Source organism: Rhinatrema bivittatum, chromosome 8 (genome assembly GCF_901001135.1).
Source record: "Rhinatrema bivittatum chromosome 8, aRhiBiv1.1, whole genome shotgun sequence".
NCBI classification, from domain to species: Eukaryota; Metazoa; Chordata; class Amphibia; order Gymnophiona; family Rhinatrematidae; genus Rhinatrema; species Rhinatrema bivittatum.
Window position 1 is genome coordinate 142,494,221 of NC_042622.1, and position 17,476 is coordinate 142,511,696.

General features: G+C 47.8%; 1 protein-coding gene across 1 annotated transcript in view; it reads left to right on the plus strand.

The window, feature by feature from the left end:
* Positions 1-7,663: 7,663 nt before the first annotated feature.
* SIPA1 (signal-induced proliferation-associated 1) overlaps positions 7,664-17,476 on the plus strand; it is a 66,528-nt gene continuing 56,715 nt past the window's right edge. The window contains exon 1 of the mRNA XM_029611912.1: positions 7,664-7,784. The gene's annotated coding sequence lies outside the window, so the exon portion shown is untranslated. The remainder of the gene's footprint in view (positions 7,785-17,476) is intronic.

Consider the following 17,476-nt stretch of genomic DNA (forward strand, 5'->3'; position numbering starts at 1 on the left):
TTCCTAGATTACCTATACCACCTGTCGGATTCTGGTCTCCAGACATCCTATGTAAGGGTACACCTATGCACCATAGCGGCATACCACAAGGGAATAGGGGATGCGCCAATAACAGCACAACCCCTAGTAAGTAGTTTTCATGAGAGGCTTACTTCACCTTAAGCCTCCCATTCGACCACAGGTCACTGAATGGGACCTGAATTTAGTACTAACAAGGCTAATGCGCTCACCGTTCGAGTCTCTACACCCTTGTGCAGAAAAATTCCTTACATGGAAAGTGCTTTTCTTAGTAGCCATTACATTGGCTTGAAGGGTCAGTGAGTTGCAAGCTCTCATCACATACTCACCTTACACAAGGTTCCTGCATGACAGAGTAGTCCTTCGCACTCACCCCAAATTCTTACGAAAAGTGGTAACAGACTTTAATATCAATCAGTCAATAGTCTTGCCTTCGTTCTTTCCAAGACCTCACTCTCACCAGGGAGAGAGAGTCTTACACACCTTAGACTGTAAAAGTGCACTAGCTTTTTACCTGAACCGCATGGTGGTCAATAGGAAATCCACCCAACTCTTTGTTTCTTTCGACAAAAATAAACCAGGAGTTGCGGTAGGAAAACAGACTCTCTCCAACTGGCTAGCAGACTGTATTGAATTCTGTTATGAAAAAGCAAACATTCCTCGCCAGGGGCGAGTAAAAGTACATTCAGTAAGGGCTATGTCCACATCAGTAGCACACTATTGTTCAGTGCCCATCCTAGACATATGTAAAGCTAGAACATGGAGTTCCCTTCACACCTTTGCAGCTCATTATTGTCTGGACAAAGAAGGACGACAAGATTCAGCCTTTGGACAATCTATCTTAAAGAACTTATTTCCAGTATAACTCCAACTCCTTCTACATCTATTAGACTGCCTCATTTTTTTCTATCAGTTCACCAGTTGTTGTGCTTGTTGCACAAGTTGTATGCTGTTGGTATAATGTAAGAATGACTCAGCCTGTAGCTCGCTAATCACCCATATGTGAGGACTATCATCCTGCTTGTCCTGGGATAAAGCAAAATTGCTTACCTTGTAATAGGTGTTATCCCAGGACAGCAGGATGGTAGTCCTCAAAGAACCCACCCACCTCCCCGTGGAGTTGGGTCCGAAACGTTTTATTATTTTATTTTTTTAGCTCACGCATATTACTATAAACGAGACTGAAGGGAGACCCCTGTGGCTGAGAATATCATGGCAGGCTCAGTAGGCTCAGAAGGCTCAGAGTGCCAGCCAAAAGTTTCTAGAAACGTTTGATAGAAGTTTTCCGTACCAGGGCTCCATCTGATGATGTCACCCATATGTGAGGACTACATCCTGCTGTCCTGGGATAACACCTATTACAAGGTAAGCAATTTAGCTTTCCTTTCCCTGTATATACCCGGATCAGTCCAGACTGCTGGGATGAACCCAAGCTCTCTTAATTAGGGTGGGACTGCGAGAGTCCCGCTCGGATGACACTGGCACCGAAACTGCCGGGGTCCGAACCCTGGATCTCCAGCCGGTAGTGTCTGGCAAAGATGTGTAAAAACTTCCAGGTAGCTGCCCTGTAGATTTCCTGTGGGGAGACTAGCTGGCATTCTGCCCTTGAAGTCGCCTGCGCTCAGGTAGAATGAGCCCTCAGGCCCTCTGGAACTGGGTGACCAGACCTGATATAAGCAGATGCTGTGGACTCCTTTAACCAATGAGCGATAGTCGCTTTAGACGCCGACTGTCCCTTCTTCGCACCATGCCACAGAACAAAAAGGTGATCTGACAAACAGAACCCATTGGTAGCCTCTAGACAGAGCAACAAAACCCATCTGACATCCAGCTGTCTAAGTTGTCTCAAATGAGGAGCTGTCAGCTCCACAATCTGAAAAGCCGGGAGCTCCACAGATTGATTCACGTGAAAGGCAGAAACCACTTTTGGCAAAAAAGATGGGACAGTTCGCAGTGAGACTCCGGAATCTGAGATACGGAGGAAAGGCTTCCTGCAAGACAGGCCTGAAGCTCCGAAACCCTCCTGGCTGAACAAATGGCCACCAAAAACACCACTTTCAGCATGAGATCCTTTAAAGTGGCCTTCCTGAGCGGCTCAAAAGAGACCTCGCACAACCCCCAGAGAACCAAGTTCAGACTCCAAGATAGGCAGAGTCTGTGAGTCGGGGGGCGCACATGTTTCACACCCTGGAGAAAATGCACTGCATCCGGATGGGACACCAGAGGAGCACCCTGGGTATGGCCCCTCAAACAGCCCAGGATGAAGATCTGAGCCTTCAGCGAATTATAAGACAACCCTTTGTCCAGGTCATTCTGCAGAAAGGAAAGAACTAGAGCCACCGAAGCTCTGCGAGGATCCACCCCTTGAGGCTGTTTTCCAATCTTCGATCCATAGCCTGGAAACTTAACAGTCATACAATGCGGTAGCTACAGTGGAGTCTACGATCCCAATGGGATCAGCTCACTCAACCCCTGTTTTCAATACTACGCATCAGCCCATTGATGACAAGAGAATTGCATGGTGGTTACAACCTCATGTTCTACATGATAGTACATCCCCTAAGCTTATCTCCATACAAGTTTGTTCTCATAACAGACATATCCACCAAATGCTGGAGAGCACATTTAGGATCCCTCTGTACTCAGGGAATTTGGTCTCATCATGAATCCCTCTTTTAGATCAATCTACTAAAGCAGGGGTGGTCAACTCTGGTCCTCGAGAGCTATAACGAAGCCAGGTTTTCAGGATATCCACAATGAATATGCATAAAATAGATTTGCATGCACTGTCACCATTGTATGCAAATCCATCTCATGCATATTCATTGAAGATATCCTGAAAACCTTACCTGTTTGTGACTCTTGAGGACTGGAGTTGGCCACCCCTGTACTACAACTGTGAGCAATAGCGCATGCCCTCATCATGTTCTCCTCCAAAACAGTAGCATTCACACAGACAATCAAGACGCAATGTTCTGTGTCATCAAACAGGGACGAACAGGAAGCTATAAATATCTAGAAGTGGGCTGAATGCCATCATGAAACTCTACAAACTACTTACCCAAGCATCTCAAACATTCTAGCAGATTGTCTCAACAGAGTGTTTTGAGTTTACGAGTGGTCTCTGCATCAATCAGCAAACAAACTGTTCAACTTATGGGGTCTACCAGCAATGGACCTCTTTGTATCACAGCAAAACACAAAGCTAAAGCAATTTTGCTCCATTCTTCCAAGCAACCACAGGATCGCACAGGATACTTTCCTTCTCGAGTGGGGTCTAAGCCTCATGTCCACTTTTACACCAATACATTTCATTCCCAAAATAGTGAAAAATGTTCTTTGGCATCATGCCCATTTGATTCTCATAGTATCGGCGTGGCCTGGGCAATTTTGATATGTGCATCTCGTTAAACTATTCAGCAGTACTCCCATTTCATTTATACTGGATCCTGTTCTTCTAACTCAAGACAATGAAAGCCTCTTCCATCCCAGTCTCCCAGCTCTCACCCTCACAACATGGATGTTGAAATGTGCAGTGATCATGAACCTTTAGTTACTGTCGAGCGATTGAGGACATACTGGTATCTTTAAGGAAACCTTTGACCCAGAAGAACTATGCCTTCAAATGGAAAAGGTTCGCCATCTGGTGCCACAGACATGCGTCAGTTCCTTTTTCCTGTGAATCTCTGTAACTATTGCAATTACTTATTCCATCTCTCTTATTCGCACCTCCACTGTCCACCTGCATGAAATCACTGCTTACCACTCCCTAGTGGATAGAAATCCCAAATCCACATACCTGCTGATATCCTGATTTATGAAAGGTTTTTGGCATGTGAAATCTCTGGTTCAGAAACCCCTCTTGCTTGGGACCTCGTCGTAATCATCTCTCAATTGTTGAAGCCTCCTTTTGAGCCACTGGAATTATTCCTTTGAAATTCTTAACTTGGAAAGTGCTTGTCCTTATAATCATTTCAGTACATAGAGTTAGTGAACGAGAGCTTTATGTTCACTGTCTCCACTTCTAGAATTGTATCACAATGGGATGGTCCTCCAAACTCACCCCAAGTTCCTGCCAAAAGTAGTCTTGGCTTTTCATCTCAATCAATCTGTTGTACAATCTACTTTCTTCCCAAGATCCGACAGGAAAGAAAGCCTTTCACACTCTAGACTCCATATGGGCCCTGGCATCTTACAAACACCATTCTTATCATCAGTTGAATCAACTCTTTGTCTCCTATGACCCTAACTGCCTTGGAGTGGCACTTACAAAGAGAACTTTATCCAGTTGGATAGCAGAGTGCATCCATTTCTGTTATACCTTGACTGAACTTCAAATTACAGACTTAATCTAAGCTCTCCAAGTTCGAGCCTGGGCTTCTGCTATTGCCTACCTCCGAGAGATACCCATTGGAGATATCTGCAAAGCTACAACCTGGTCCTCGGTCCACACCTTCATGTCCCATTATTGTCTTCATAGCGCATCAAGAACTGACAGTGGATTTGGACAAGCAGTTTGCAAAACCTGTTCCCACTGTAGTTCACTCTCCAGCGTGGAGTCTGGGTTGCTTACTAAGTAATCACTCAGCTGCAACCTTTAGCTTGGGACGCCCCACATGTAATGGCTAATTCAGCCTGCTTATTGGCAGAAAAATCATGTTTGCTTACCATAAATGGTATTTTCTGTAGATAACAGCATGCATTAGCTATAGAATACTTGTACACCACCCTGGAGAGTCAACTACAGTACCTGAATGTAAACTACTTTGAAATGCCAAAAAAAAAGTGGGAAAAAAAACTACACAGCTCCATTAGTTCTTACTGACTGAGGAGACTCACAAGGTAACTGCTGTGTGGGAGCTCCTGTGCATGCTCAGTAGAGCTCAAAGCACTACACCATGGAAAGACACATGTGATGGCTAATTCATCCTGCTGTTTATGGTGAGCAAATATGTTTTTGTGTACTAAGGTTCTTGCTGTTTAGATTTAGAGAATTCTGAATTAAGAGAAGGCTGATGGGGCTTGTCTATCCCTTTTCTTATTTCCTAAAGCACCTAGCATATTTCCTATATGCCAAATTTCTATTTATGAATTCTGCATCAGTCTCATCCAAAAGATCATTTGAATGGCATAAAATAGGCCTGTAAAGATGCTAAGGATCCCCTCCCTGTGACCTCGCAGGCTTTGTGGGGCAGCAGTAGCACACTGTGGCTTAAGAGTGCTGTCTTGCAGGAGCAGAGAACAAGGAATTACAAAGGCTGGCTTCCCTCAAAAAATGATCTCAAGAATGGGATAGAAGGGGATTGAGTACTGAATGCTCTCAGTGGGCTGGTAGGAGAGTTCAGGGAAACACTTCAAGGTCCCAACAGATGATAGCATGGAAAAACACCTTGCCTTTCCTTGGGAAGTGGTAGGATGCCTCCATGCAGGCCTCCATTATCTGGGTGGGGGGAATAAGACAAGCTTAAAAGCAATACTTTTCAACCTGATTCTATTGGATGGTGGCTGTAATTTTGAACTTACATAGAAACATACAAATGATGGCAGAAAAGGACAAAATGGTCCTTCTAGTCTGCCCAGCAAGCTTATTGTAGCATCTGCTGTGCCATACAGGTCATCCCCATACTTAAGTTTCCCAGACTGTCAAAATCAGGGCCCTTGTTTGTTGCTGTCTGAGTCCAATTCCCTGTTACTTCTTGCCGTTGAAGCAGAGAGCAATGTTGGAGTTGCATCAAGAGTTTCAGGCTTATTGATTAAGGGTATTAACAGCTGTGTCAGCAAGTTACCCCCTATGCTTATTTATTTTCCCAGACTGCAAAATTTAATGTCCTTGTTGGTTGCTGTCTGAATTTAATTCCCCTTTTCCCCCTGCTGTTGAAGCAGAGAGCAATGCTGGAGTTGCATCAACAGTATGAAGGTTTATTGGTTAAGGGTAGTAATTTTATGTTCTTGAGAAAGGCTATGGGTTGAGATTAGCCAGGGAAGGAAGTGAGAGCTGCTTCCTGCCCCTACTCTCTCTCCTTTACAGTTTGTGGCAGGGGGTGGTGGAGAGAGGGGATACAGTACTCCTGAATTTAGGGGACTTGAATTTCATGCATGACTTGGATGCCAGGAGCTGGGAACACTACAGATGTTGAGAGGCTTGGGCATGGACACCTACTGTCTTGGATTTATTACTGTCTGAGCCTGAGAGTACTGCAGAGGTTAGGGGAACTGTGTTCCAGTCCCAGAGGTGCAAGTGCTGTGCTTTAAAGTCATGCTGAACATCCTTGGCCCCTTCACTATTCCCTCACTCACAGACTGTTAGTGCTGATAACGCTCACCTGGATCCTGTACATAATGAGCAAGCTGGCTTTGCTTCAGGCCTCAGTTTTTAGTCTTTCTTTGTTACAATTGTCTCTTATATAGGTGGAACCCTTAAATAAAAGACAGCAGCTGGGAGCTGTGTTGCTAAGCTAGACTCTGACATGCCTCTTCCCTCCCCCACTGTGTCATTTCCTCATTAATTAGAATTGAGGCACAGAGAAATAAAGTGATTCACTCCAAGGTCACAGAATTTGTGACAGAGCCGAGGATTAGAACTGAGGCAAAGAGAGAGAAAGTGACTCATCCCAAGGTCACAGTCAGTGACAGACTGGAGGATTAGAAAGGAGGCATAGGGCAGATAAAGTGACCCCAGGCTCACAGGCAGAGTCGGTGGGAGAGCTGGGGATTAGAACTGAGGTCCGGGGGGATAAAGTGACTTACCTCAAGGGCACAGAGTCAGGAATTAGAACTGAGACACGGGAAAATAACGTGAATTGTCAGAGTCCGTGACAGCCCCGGGGATTAGAACTAAGGTCTAGGTGGATAAAGTGACTCATTTCAAGGTCACAGACAGTCCACTGACAGAGTGAAGAATTAGAACTGAGAAACATGAAGCTTAAAGTGACTCACTGAGATATCTCATACACAGCGTTAGTGTCAAAATAAGAGAAAACCTGTTAAAATTGGGGTCTAGTGTGTTCACAGCTCATATATAACACTCCTAGAGAAGAGATAAAGGAGCAGAAAGTAAAGAGAAGACATGAGAAGAGGAGGTTGTGTGAGAAGTCAAGAAGTTGGTTAGTGGAAGCAGAGTTTAGAGCTCACCCAGTTCTCTTGTGATTGTTTATCTGGGTATGCTAACAGCCTTTAGGTTTTTTTGGGATGGGGAGGGAGAATTGCTTCTGGTTTCTGCATGCTGACAGGGTTTCTTGCACTGCTTCTCCCTGCCACCTCTGTCTTCCTCCAGCCAAGCCAGTCGAGGTGGTGGGAAAACTCCCTGGTTAAGGGGGAGGGGGCAAACCTGCAAGGGTCATCACTTCACTCAGGTCAACCCACAGTGGCATCATTCTGATCATGCAACAAGATATAGTTCCTACTTTTCTTAGGGGAAAACTAAAAATCCCGGCATGTATTGGAGCAAAACCAGGACTGGATCAGCTTCTTGTGGTAGACCTAGTTGTGATGGAGTCCCCTGGCTGGGGGTCATCGGGCAAGATTTGGAGCTCTTGCACCCTCCCTTCTGCTTGGTTCATGTAGAAAGAGAAGAGGGGGAAGCTCGTCTGCAAAGGGCTGAGCCTCTGGGCTTGTGCTTTTGTCATAAGGGGAGGAGAAAGGAAGAGGGAGGGAGGGCAGGCAGCCAGAGGCAGGGAAGAGCATGTGAAGGCTGGCGGGGAAACAGCAAAGGACGGATCCCAGCTATGGACAAGGGGATGAGCCCTCCCCCCCCCAGCAGCAATGCGGTGAGCCCCTTCCTTCTGTCCATCTCACTTGCTTAGGTTCTTGACTCTTCACAGCTATTAGGGCACTGGGATTTTAGGTGTGCGGGGGCGGGGGGCGGCAGATCTGGGTCTGTATGCATATGTGTCTGTGAGGTGGGGGTGTCTGAGTATGCGTGTCAAGGATGAGGGGACTGTGCCTGTGGGGGTCGGGGGTCTGTCTGTTGTAGGGCACTGTATATGTGTGTGTCTGTGCTGGGGGGCTCTGAGTGTATATATATATATTTGAGGGCTTACTGTGGGTGGGGAAGAGCTGTGTATAAGTGTATGCCTGTATGGGGGGGGGACTGAGTGTGTCTGTTAGGGGGGGACTTTCAGTGTATGTATGTGTGTTTGAGGGCTGTGTGTGGTGGGGAGGAGAGCTGTGTTTAATGTAGGTCTTTCTGTTAGGCAGAAGATTTCCGTTATGTAGCTGGTCTGCAGCAAGCGGCAGAGAGGAAGAGATATCAGGGTGTGTGTGTGTGTGTGTGTGTGTCTATGTCCAATTGTGCATCTGAAGCTATGTTTATATGTCAGTGTGTATATGCGTGGGTCTATATACTTGTGAATGTGTGCATTTCTGTAAGTATTTCTGTGGATATGTGCGTGTCTATGTGCACAATATAAGTTCACATGAAGTACAGCAGATTTTTTTAATGCTGTTTTGACAGGTGGAAGGTGGGATTAAGCAGCAGCAGCTCCCTCCCCAGTAGTATCCAATGCTCCCCACCACCACCACCACTCCTACTAATGAATTAAAAGACAAGCCATGGATTAATGCTAGCAGAGTGCACTCAGGATCTGGGTTAGTGATGAGGTCTGACACGAGGGACACCAGATTCTGTTCAAAAGTACGGGGGCTGCTGAAAGGGGCCCCAAACCATGGATCTAGCCTTTAAAATCATTAACATTAATTTCACTTTTTGGGGGGGAGGGGGCTATCTGGGAGGGGGCTATCTAGGACTTCTTAATACAAATTAAAAAGCATACATTTTTTTTAAATGTTAATCTATATAGCACTGAAAGTCACAGCAGGGGCTTTAGCTATTTCAATCCTATGGGTGTGTGCTGTGGCCCCACTAGGTGCTGTAGCTACTTTGATCATAAGGGTACGTGCTGTGGTCCATGGGTATGTGCCCATTGGGAGAGGAGTATCCATTTCAGTCCCATGAGTGTGTGCCGTTCCCCACCAGGGAGGAGTAGCCACCTTGTTCCCACAAGTGCTTGCTGTTGCCCCACTGAGGGTGGATTAGCCACCTCAATGCCACACGTGTGTGTGTGTGTTGAGGCCTCACTGGGAGTGGATTAGCCACCTTAATCCCAGGGGGCATGCTATGGCCCCACCTGGGGGAATAGCTGCTTCGATCCCACAGGTGTGTTCCATGATCTCGCTGGGGTAAATAGCAACCTTGATCCCATAGGTACGCGCCGTAATCAGGCCTGCATTTAAGATTTTGCTGCCCATAATCGGAACCAGAGAGCCAGGCTAGAAGGTGGTGGATGAAGTGCCAGGGAGGTCCTTTTGAAACAGGTTCCTTGGCTGCCAAGGTGCTTGTCGCTCATCAAAATTTGATGCCTTAGATGGCCTGTGCCTAAATTCCCCACACCTGGTTGTAGCTCCACCGGGGTGATTAGGCACCTTGATCCCACATGTGTGTGCACATGGCCCCACCAGCATAAGTAGTCGCCTCGATCCCACTGATAGAGCGCAACTGCCTCAATCTCAGGTGTGAGGCCTGAAACTTTCTTAATTTTCTTTAAATTAATAAATGATAAACAGTCCTCACTCCACCATAATCTTGTACCTTCACTGGTTTCTTTGAGAAAGCAAAATGCAGAGAGCTGCAGTAGGTGAGCAATCGGGTATGTGTGGATCTGGATTGGGTTTGTGAGGCAGGCGCTCCTGTGAGTGTATATGTACTACTCTTTGTGTGTGTTAATCTGAATTAGGTACATGAGGCGGGTACTGTGCATGTATATGTTACTGTATGTATGGATCTGAATTGGGTATGTGGGGTGGATGCTGTGTGTGTATGGATCTGAATCAGATGTGTGAGATGGGTGCTGTTTGTAATAATCATGTCATACAAAAGACTGGTCGGAGGGCAGAGAGGACAGTGTGCTGTGCGTGTATTACTGCATATATATACTTCCCTTGGAGAAAGGGCTAACTTTCCCGGGACTCAGAGATGTAGGCCCCCACTGTCAAACTGCCCTGCCCTGTGGCTACCTATGTATGCAGAAGGTGCGAGGGGAGGGGGAGTTGCAATTGCCTCACCCATTTACAGTTGGAAGGGATGGGGCAGGGATCTCAAACGCCTGGGCCATCTTTGGCCTGTAACTGTACTCACACAGCTGAAATAATGGTGCTTATAACAATAACAAAACAGGATGCCACAGAAGGCAGGGGAGTCTCTGACCCCAGGAAACCGGCCACAGTCAGGGAAAGAATGCCACTGGCTGATGACTGTAAAAGAAAAAAGTGAAAAAATTGCAAATCTCTTTATTTCCACAGGGTGACTAGGAAAATAATTTATTGTGCACTGGCTAGCAGCACTGATACAGCCTTTCAACTCTTGCACTGGATTGTGCATCAGTTGTACCTGTTGTGTGGTGTAGTGCGTATGTATGCACGTGTGTGTGTGTTGGTTGCTGTATCTGTTCTGTGTGTTTGTGCGAGAGAAGCCTTCCTGGGTGCAAAACATCATTCCCAGATGCAAAGCCTGGTGCATTGTGCTTGCACACATTGGAGGCAGGGAGCTTCTCTCATTAAAACACACTTCCTTTTATCAGGGCCTGGGTGCATTGTGTCTGCACACTCCTGGCCTCTGAGCATAAGAGGAAGCCTGTGCCTTGGGGCACTAGTGCCAGGATTCAGACTCCCAACCCCTGTGAGGGAACACACAGTGAAACCCACACACCCCACCACCCAAAAGGGGTTGCAGCCCATGTGCAGCAGGATCCAAGCTCCCTAGTGGACTAGTGCCAGGAGTCACACTCAGACTGCACAGTGTCTCTGGGAAGTATATGGTGAGGCTCTGGGATCTGTGTGTTTAAGTGCAAGAACATAGAGATAGATAACAGATGAAGCCTACCCCTTCCTGAGATTACACGTGATCTGGAGATGTCAGTTGCCAGTGTGCAGCTAAGAGAGTGAATAGTTTGTGCAGATTTCAGCAGGGAGAAAGCATTGGGGGGGGGGGGGGGGGGCAGAGGGAGGAAGGGGTTGTCTGGGAGTGATTCTAGGAGACCTCTGGAACCCTCCACCCCACTTGTACCCTGCATGTGCCCACAGAATAAGAGTCTGCGCTGCTTGCTAGGCAGTGTCCCTCACGCCCTACATAAAACGCTCCCACATGGGAACCAGGTGCAGCGGGAGGAAGTGTCAAAACTTGTGGCTTCGGCTACAAAGGAAGTGCATGTGAAAACAGGACAGGCTCACTCTTCAAGCTATGATCTGTGGGGGACGTGTTTGCCTGTAGCTCTTTCTCTCCTTCCCACCTCCCTCTTCTCTCCCTCATCTGTCTCTGTCTCTTTCTTTCCACTCAGTTCTCTCTCTCTCTCCTTTCCTCACATATCTTCTCTATGACTTCGGTGTTTCTGTCATTTTAGCATGCAGAGTGAGGGCTGTGCATGCACCCACAGAAGCACTAAGACAGACAAACGGCACCCAAACAAACAACTGCCTATTCTATAGAGGGGAGGATATATATATAGATAGATCTAAAATCTCCTCCCTCTCTGTCTTCTTTTCTTCTTTCCCATCCCTCCCACTTCTCTCTTTCAGTTGCTCCACCACCTCTTTTTTTTTTTGTTGTTTTCTTTCAGATCTGAGATGGGTTTTATTTAACTGATCAGAACACACGCCCTTGTCAGTTGGCCCTGTTTTAGTTACTGTTGTGTCTGTCTGGGGGCGCGTGTGCGTGCTCTAGTGGTGTGTTACTGGACAGGGCTCTGTAAAAACCCTGTTTTCTAATTTTACTGTCGCATGCGTCATCCCTCTTGCTGTCATGGCCCTGAGATCAGTGATGCACCAGCAGCTATAAGAGGGATGGGATCGATAAACTACAGTGGCACTCTCTGTCTCTTCCTTAGCTTTCTCCCATTATCCCCCTCTCCTCCTTCCTCACCGTCTCATTTCTTTTCTTTCCTCATTCAAGCTCAAGGAGCTGAGGGTGGTGCATTAGCAGGTGCCCCGGGTTCCTCTGGTGGTATCTCCAAATGGGGTTTGTTTTGCGCGTGCCTTGACAGACGTGAACCTCGCTCGTAAGGCCCAGGGTGTGTTGGGAATGATCTCAAGCTCTCGGTTTCTGTTGCATTGTGCCAGAGAGCCCCCTTTCTGTCAGGTGCTCTCCCTGATCCTCTCACTTTCTCTCCTGCCTTCCCTGCCCTCTCCTCAGCCGTGATGGATACACTCAAGGTCTGAGGAGGGGCCTTTGCAGGACAAATGGTTCTTTTTGTATTTTTGTAGTCCATACTTTATCCTGCATGTGACCCTGTTGTATCTTTCTGGACCCCTCCCTCTTTCTATAGCGGGTTCCTCATCACTAAATCTGTCTGTTTCTCTCTTCACTCTGTCAGTCTCTCCTTCTGACTCTCTGTGTGTTAAGTGTGGGTCTCTCCATCTCTTTCTCTGTGGATTGGTGTCTTGTCTCTCTTTCCTTCCATCTTTCTGTGTAATTCTTTCTCTCTCCCGAGCTCCCTCCCCCCACATCTTGTCTCCCACTCTTACTCAGGGCTGTGAGCATCCCCGACCCTCATTGTCCCCTCTCTCGGCGGTGCGTGACGCTGGGGATATGGAATTCACACTGAAGCTCCAGAGCCAGAGCAGACAAGGGGACGATTCACACAGAAAATGCCAAGCTTTCATGGGAGTGCCGAGGGTGAAGGGGTGGGTGTTATGAACCTTGATCAGCCTGGGGAGAGGGAAGGCAGAGTCCAATTAGAGCCCCACTCACCAAACCCTTCAGTACCACCCAGCCCAGCTTCCTGGGGCATTTGCTTTCTGTCTTTTTACTGGTTTCAAACTGGGCCCATTTTAACCTTTCCTTTATCTGCATATTTTTTCCTTTTCTTTTTCACTTCTCCTTCTCTCATCCCCACACACATCCACTCACAGCTGCTTCTGGCCTGTGTCACAAAGGGGTTAGAAATCCAGGGGGATGGAGCTTGCCTGTGCCACCACCAGGGGGGGGGTTCCTGCACAGTATGGTATACCTCACGCAGCAAGGGGGATTTGCTCCTTAAGGGGCCTAAGCAATAAGTGTGTTGAAAATGGACACTCGCAGCCACATCCCCTGGTCTGCGTAAAAAAGGACGCGCTAGCCAGGTGAGAATAGTGTGACTTTGATGCTCAAATGCATCGGGTGCCCACGATTGCAATGGCTGCTCAATACAAGCATCCGTTTTTATCCCACTTCTGGTCAGTTTTGTTGAGATTGTTGAAGACGCCCATCGCTGAGCACCCCTTGCTATGGGCATTTAAATTGTGCGTCCAGAAGACATATTTTTTTTTTTTTTTTACATCAGACCAATATACATTTATTTTTCAACACCGCAAGCAGTAGGAGGAACCTCAGCGGGCCGTACCTTTTTATTTTTCATGAGCCCTTGACTTTACGCCACCTTTGGGGCTGGAGTTAAATTTGCCATGTTAAGGGTGCTGTGGGCACCCAGTGATTTTCTGCATCGGGGGGGGGGGGGGGGGGGGGTAATAGCTAATAGCCTCATCTATATGGAATTTACATGTGATGGGCGCTATTGGCTATTCATTTGTTTGGGTGCGTGTTTTGGATGTGATAATCTCCTTATTGCGATTAGGTGCTAATCTAGCACGTCCAAAAGATGCGTCCAACCGCATGTAAACCTGTGTACTAGGCTTGGCGCATTTTATTGCATCGGCCTCTAAGGGAGGGGGCCAGACTTCATTCATGATGCTTCATGTAGGCAGGAAGGTACTGCGTTTATTTTTTCATTAGGTTTCTAAAGCTGCAGGCCCAAGGTGCAGATGTGAGTTATTTGCACCAGGTCAGTTTAGCAATATCACAGAGGCAATCTCCAGAAGCAGAATACTTTTCCGCTGGGCGTGCGGCTGCAGCCAGCTTTGCTAAAAGCTAGTCCAGGGTCTGAGACTGAGAGTAACCCTGCCCCCACTCTCCCTCTTAGTCCCCGCCCGTTTGTGTGTAATTGGATTAATGCGTGCAAGGGCAGCTATGTATTGCAGTCAGTGTCAAATGTTCCCTCCAAGGAGTGACTAGGGGTGTGCAAATTTCTCTTTCGTGTCAGCAAGAATTTTTTTTTAAACCAACAATTTTTGAGTGCCAGTATTAGCGTTGCATTTCTGTATATAGTACAAAAAATTGTATGTGAGCGACCATGTAAAACCTGTGAGCAATGCTCCAAAATATGAGCCATCGCTCACGTGCTCAGCTTAGAAAGAACTATGGTGTCAATCAATGAGATACCAGTTTCTGTGATGTCACTGGTCCAACATGGCTGCTCCTGGTGATTGGGCCATTGGGGAAAGGATGAGAGACAGTATGTATCTGGGTGTGTGTGTCTGTTTATGGGGGAGGAAGGAGCAAAGGAGGATATTCGAGAGGGATCAGCTCTTTTGGAAACAGGTTCTCAGGAGGCGAGATGGGATGGGCGTCATGGGACAGTCATACCATGACTGCTGACTAGTTCTGCTAGGATGGGCTCGCTGCGACCAGGACGTAGAACTTGTTGCAAGTGGGAAAGCTCTTTTCGGGCAGTGGGGGGAATATAAACAGTAACGTTCTTAGGCAGATAAGGTACTTGATATCGCTTTAGCATCCATGAGAGTGGATTTAATTATTTTACATCTTCAGGAATCTGGCTGGATCTGTCACTGGACCCTCAACACCATTTTCATAGAAACTTGTGGCTAAAGCAGAGGAGGATTTAAGCAGGGGTTGAGGAGGGGGAGGGGATTCAGGAAGCCAGCAGTGACCGGTGAGTGAAGCAGGAAGCTGCAGATGGCTAGGCAGAATCAGGGCACTGGGAGAGAGGGGGGAAGTGAGGCAAAATGGGGGGGGGGGGGGGGGGGGGGTCAGAGGTGAGAGCCCTTGCTGAGTTTGACACTTTTTCCCAGGATGTGGTAGCAAACAACTGGGTTGTGCATGAGGTCGCCGCTCGCTAGCGATGTCACTTCCTGCTGTTTGGGAAATGCGACAACACACTTTCCCTAGTCAGGTTTTCATGGGGAGGGGGGGGGGGTGTCGAGGGAGAGAGAGGGTTCGGTACCTCAGCTGACGTCACTGGACCGCGAGGCAGGAAGAGGCAGAGCAGGAGGCGTTTTGGGTGGTTTGCTGCCTTCTTGTGCTTGTTGTCACTCGTGTGGATTTGATTCTGGAGTGGGAGAGGGGAGGGGACGACAGTGGGTCATCCAGGCCTGGCTTATCCTTTACATGCTGGAGCTCCCAGGGGCACTCGGGCGACTTCCAGGTAACTCTCAGACAGTGGTGTACAGGTCCTGCTCGTGCTATCTTCAGCATCGCTCCGCTCACTCGGTGGCTTTCCACTCCATCACATGTTAGCTAAGCCTTCCCGCTCTACTTTTTAATTAGATTTTTCCTCATGTTTCTTCCTTTCTGTAATTTTTTTTTTACATTATTATCTCTTGCTTAGGGCAGGGGGTTTGTGTGTAAGAGGCCCTTGTATGCAGGCAGATGAGGAAGTTACTGGCTCTGTCTGACTCACGCTGTATCCTTTTGAATAATCTGTTCCCCTTTTTTTCTCTTTTTTTTTTTTTTTTTTGAGAACAGACAGACAGACAGGCAGACAGACACGTGGGGAGTCAGAAGGTGTGGAATAAGGATGAGTTATTCCCGGGCAGAGAGAACTGGAGAGGGACAGGGAGGATGAGTGGAAGAAAGATGAAGTTGAGAAAAATACCTGAAGGAAGAGGGAGAGAGTGTAAAGTAAGGGTGACAGGAGGTAGGCAGAGGGCAAGGCAGACGATGGAGAAGGAGAGAAAGTGACAGAAAAAGAAGGGAGTGTATCACGTTTGCTGTATGGTATTGTGTGCACTGACTGTGCATGTGTCGCTGTATGTTGGCTGTAGCAGCCCGGATTGGGAGGAGGAAGTAGCTCAATCTCCCCTAAGGGACTGTAGTCTTATTTCTTCCGCTTGAAGAAGGAAGTCCTCTCTGAGAGTTTCAGTGAGAGCCCTGCTCACACATCCCCAGCCGGCAAGGCAAGGGGGTAGGGACAGAGATGGAGGAAGGAAGGATAGAAGAAGAAGAGAGAGAATCAGACCAAGTAATAGGGAATCAAAGGGGGTGAGAAAGGAGAGAGGGAGACTGGGCCTGCACAGCTTGGAGAGGGAGTCAAGAGAGGGGAGCAGAGGTCGCATCCGTGACTGCCACTGCACCTGTCTACAGGGAGCTTCCTGTCCCTGCCCAGGGTCTATGCCTCCTCCCAGGGGAGCCTTGTCTTCTGTACCACTAAGTTCCTCCCCAAGGAACTCCCCTATCATAGCCCCAGGACCTGGGCTTCTCTGCTTCTGAGTCCTTCCACAAGGGTCCCAGGACTCCTTTTCTGCCGGGCCCCTCCCTGAGGGAGCCCTCCCTCGCTGCCCAGGAACCTGGAGTTCCTCTGCTGCTGCACCTCGCCCTGAGGAACTTCCTGTCACCACCCAGGGGGAAAACTGAGGAGGAGAGAGTGTCAGGGACACTCAGGATGCTGTGATGAAAGGCTGAGATGCAGGTCATGTCCTTCAGAAAGTCGTGGTAGTTCACTGCATGGGCCATTTTGGGCTTTATCTGCCATTATCTACCATGTTACCTCGTGCTCCAGGACATGAAAGATATGCATTTAGCAGCAGGGCACGCTTCTCCATTTATCCAGGGACTTGTGTAGGGCAAAGGCTGGATTACCCACACCTCTGGCAATTACAGTTTGGCAGGCATAAAGATTCTGACCCCCCATCCCAAAAAAGCATGAGGCAAGCTGTTCAAGAGTAAGGGTGCTGTGAGTTCCTAATAACAAGTGTGAAGTAAGCTCCCAGAAATAAAGGTGCTTCACCCCCCCCCCCCCCTTATGACAGCATAAGGTGAGCACCTCTGTAATAAAGGCATTTGCTCCCCCTAATTACAATAATAGGCATGATGCGCACTCCCCAAGAATAATGGCATTCTGACTCTCCCCCACTGTGTTCCCCCTAATGGTAAATGTGAGGAACACTCCCTAAGAATAAAGGCGCTCTGCCTCTACAGGTGTCTCATATCCTAGAGTGCTGTCACAGCACAGCTCTTTCGCTTCCTGTTTCCCTTTTCTTCTGTCCCAGTAACCACCTGTAGGGCTGGAAACACAGATACAGCCCCCAGGATACAGCAGAGAGAGGAAGGGAGATGCATCCCAGTGAAGCAATGACATCTAGCTGCATTGTCTTCTGTATTGCGGAAGTGCAACCACCCGAAGGGTGGAATTGGGCTGCAATTGCATAAACATCACATTACAGCTAATAAACTTTGTCTTCCCTGCCCAATATTTTTATTCTTGCTGATGCTAAACTGTTTGGGGGGGGGGGGAGAAGTTTAGCCGGAGGGGGCTGGCATTTAACTAACCCTCTCTGCTGATAAGCCACCCAGCCCTTCTCTGACTTATCTACATCTTCCAGCCTCTGGAAAGGGCCAGTATGATTTTGCACAGGC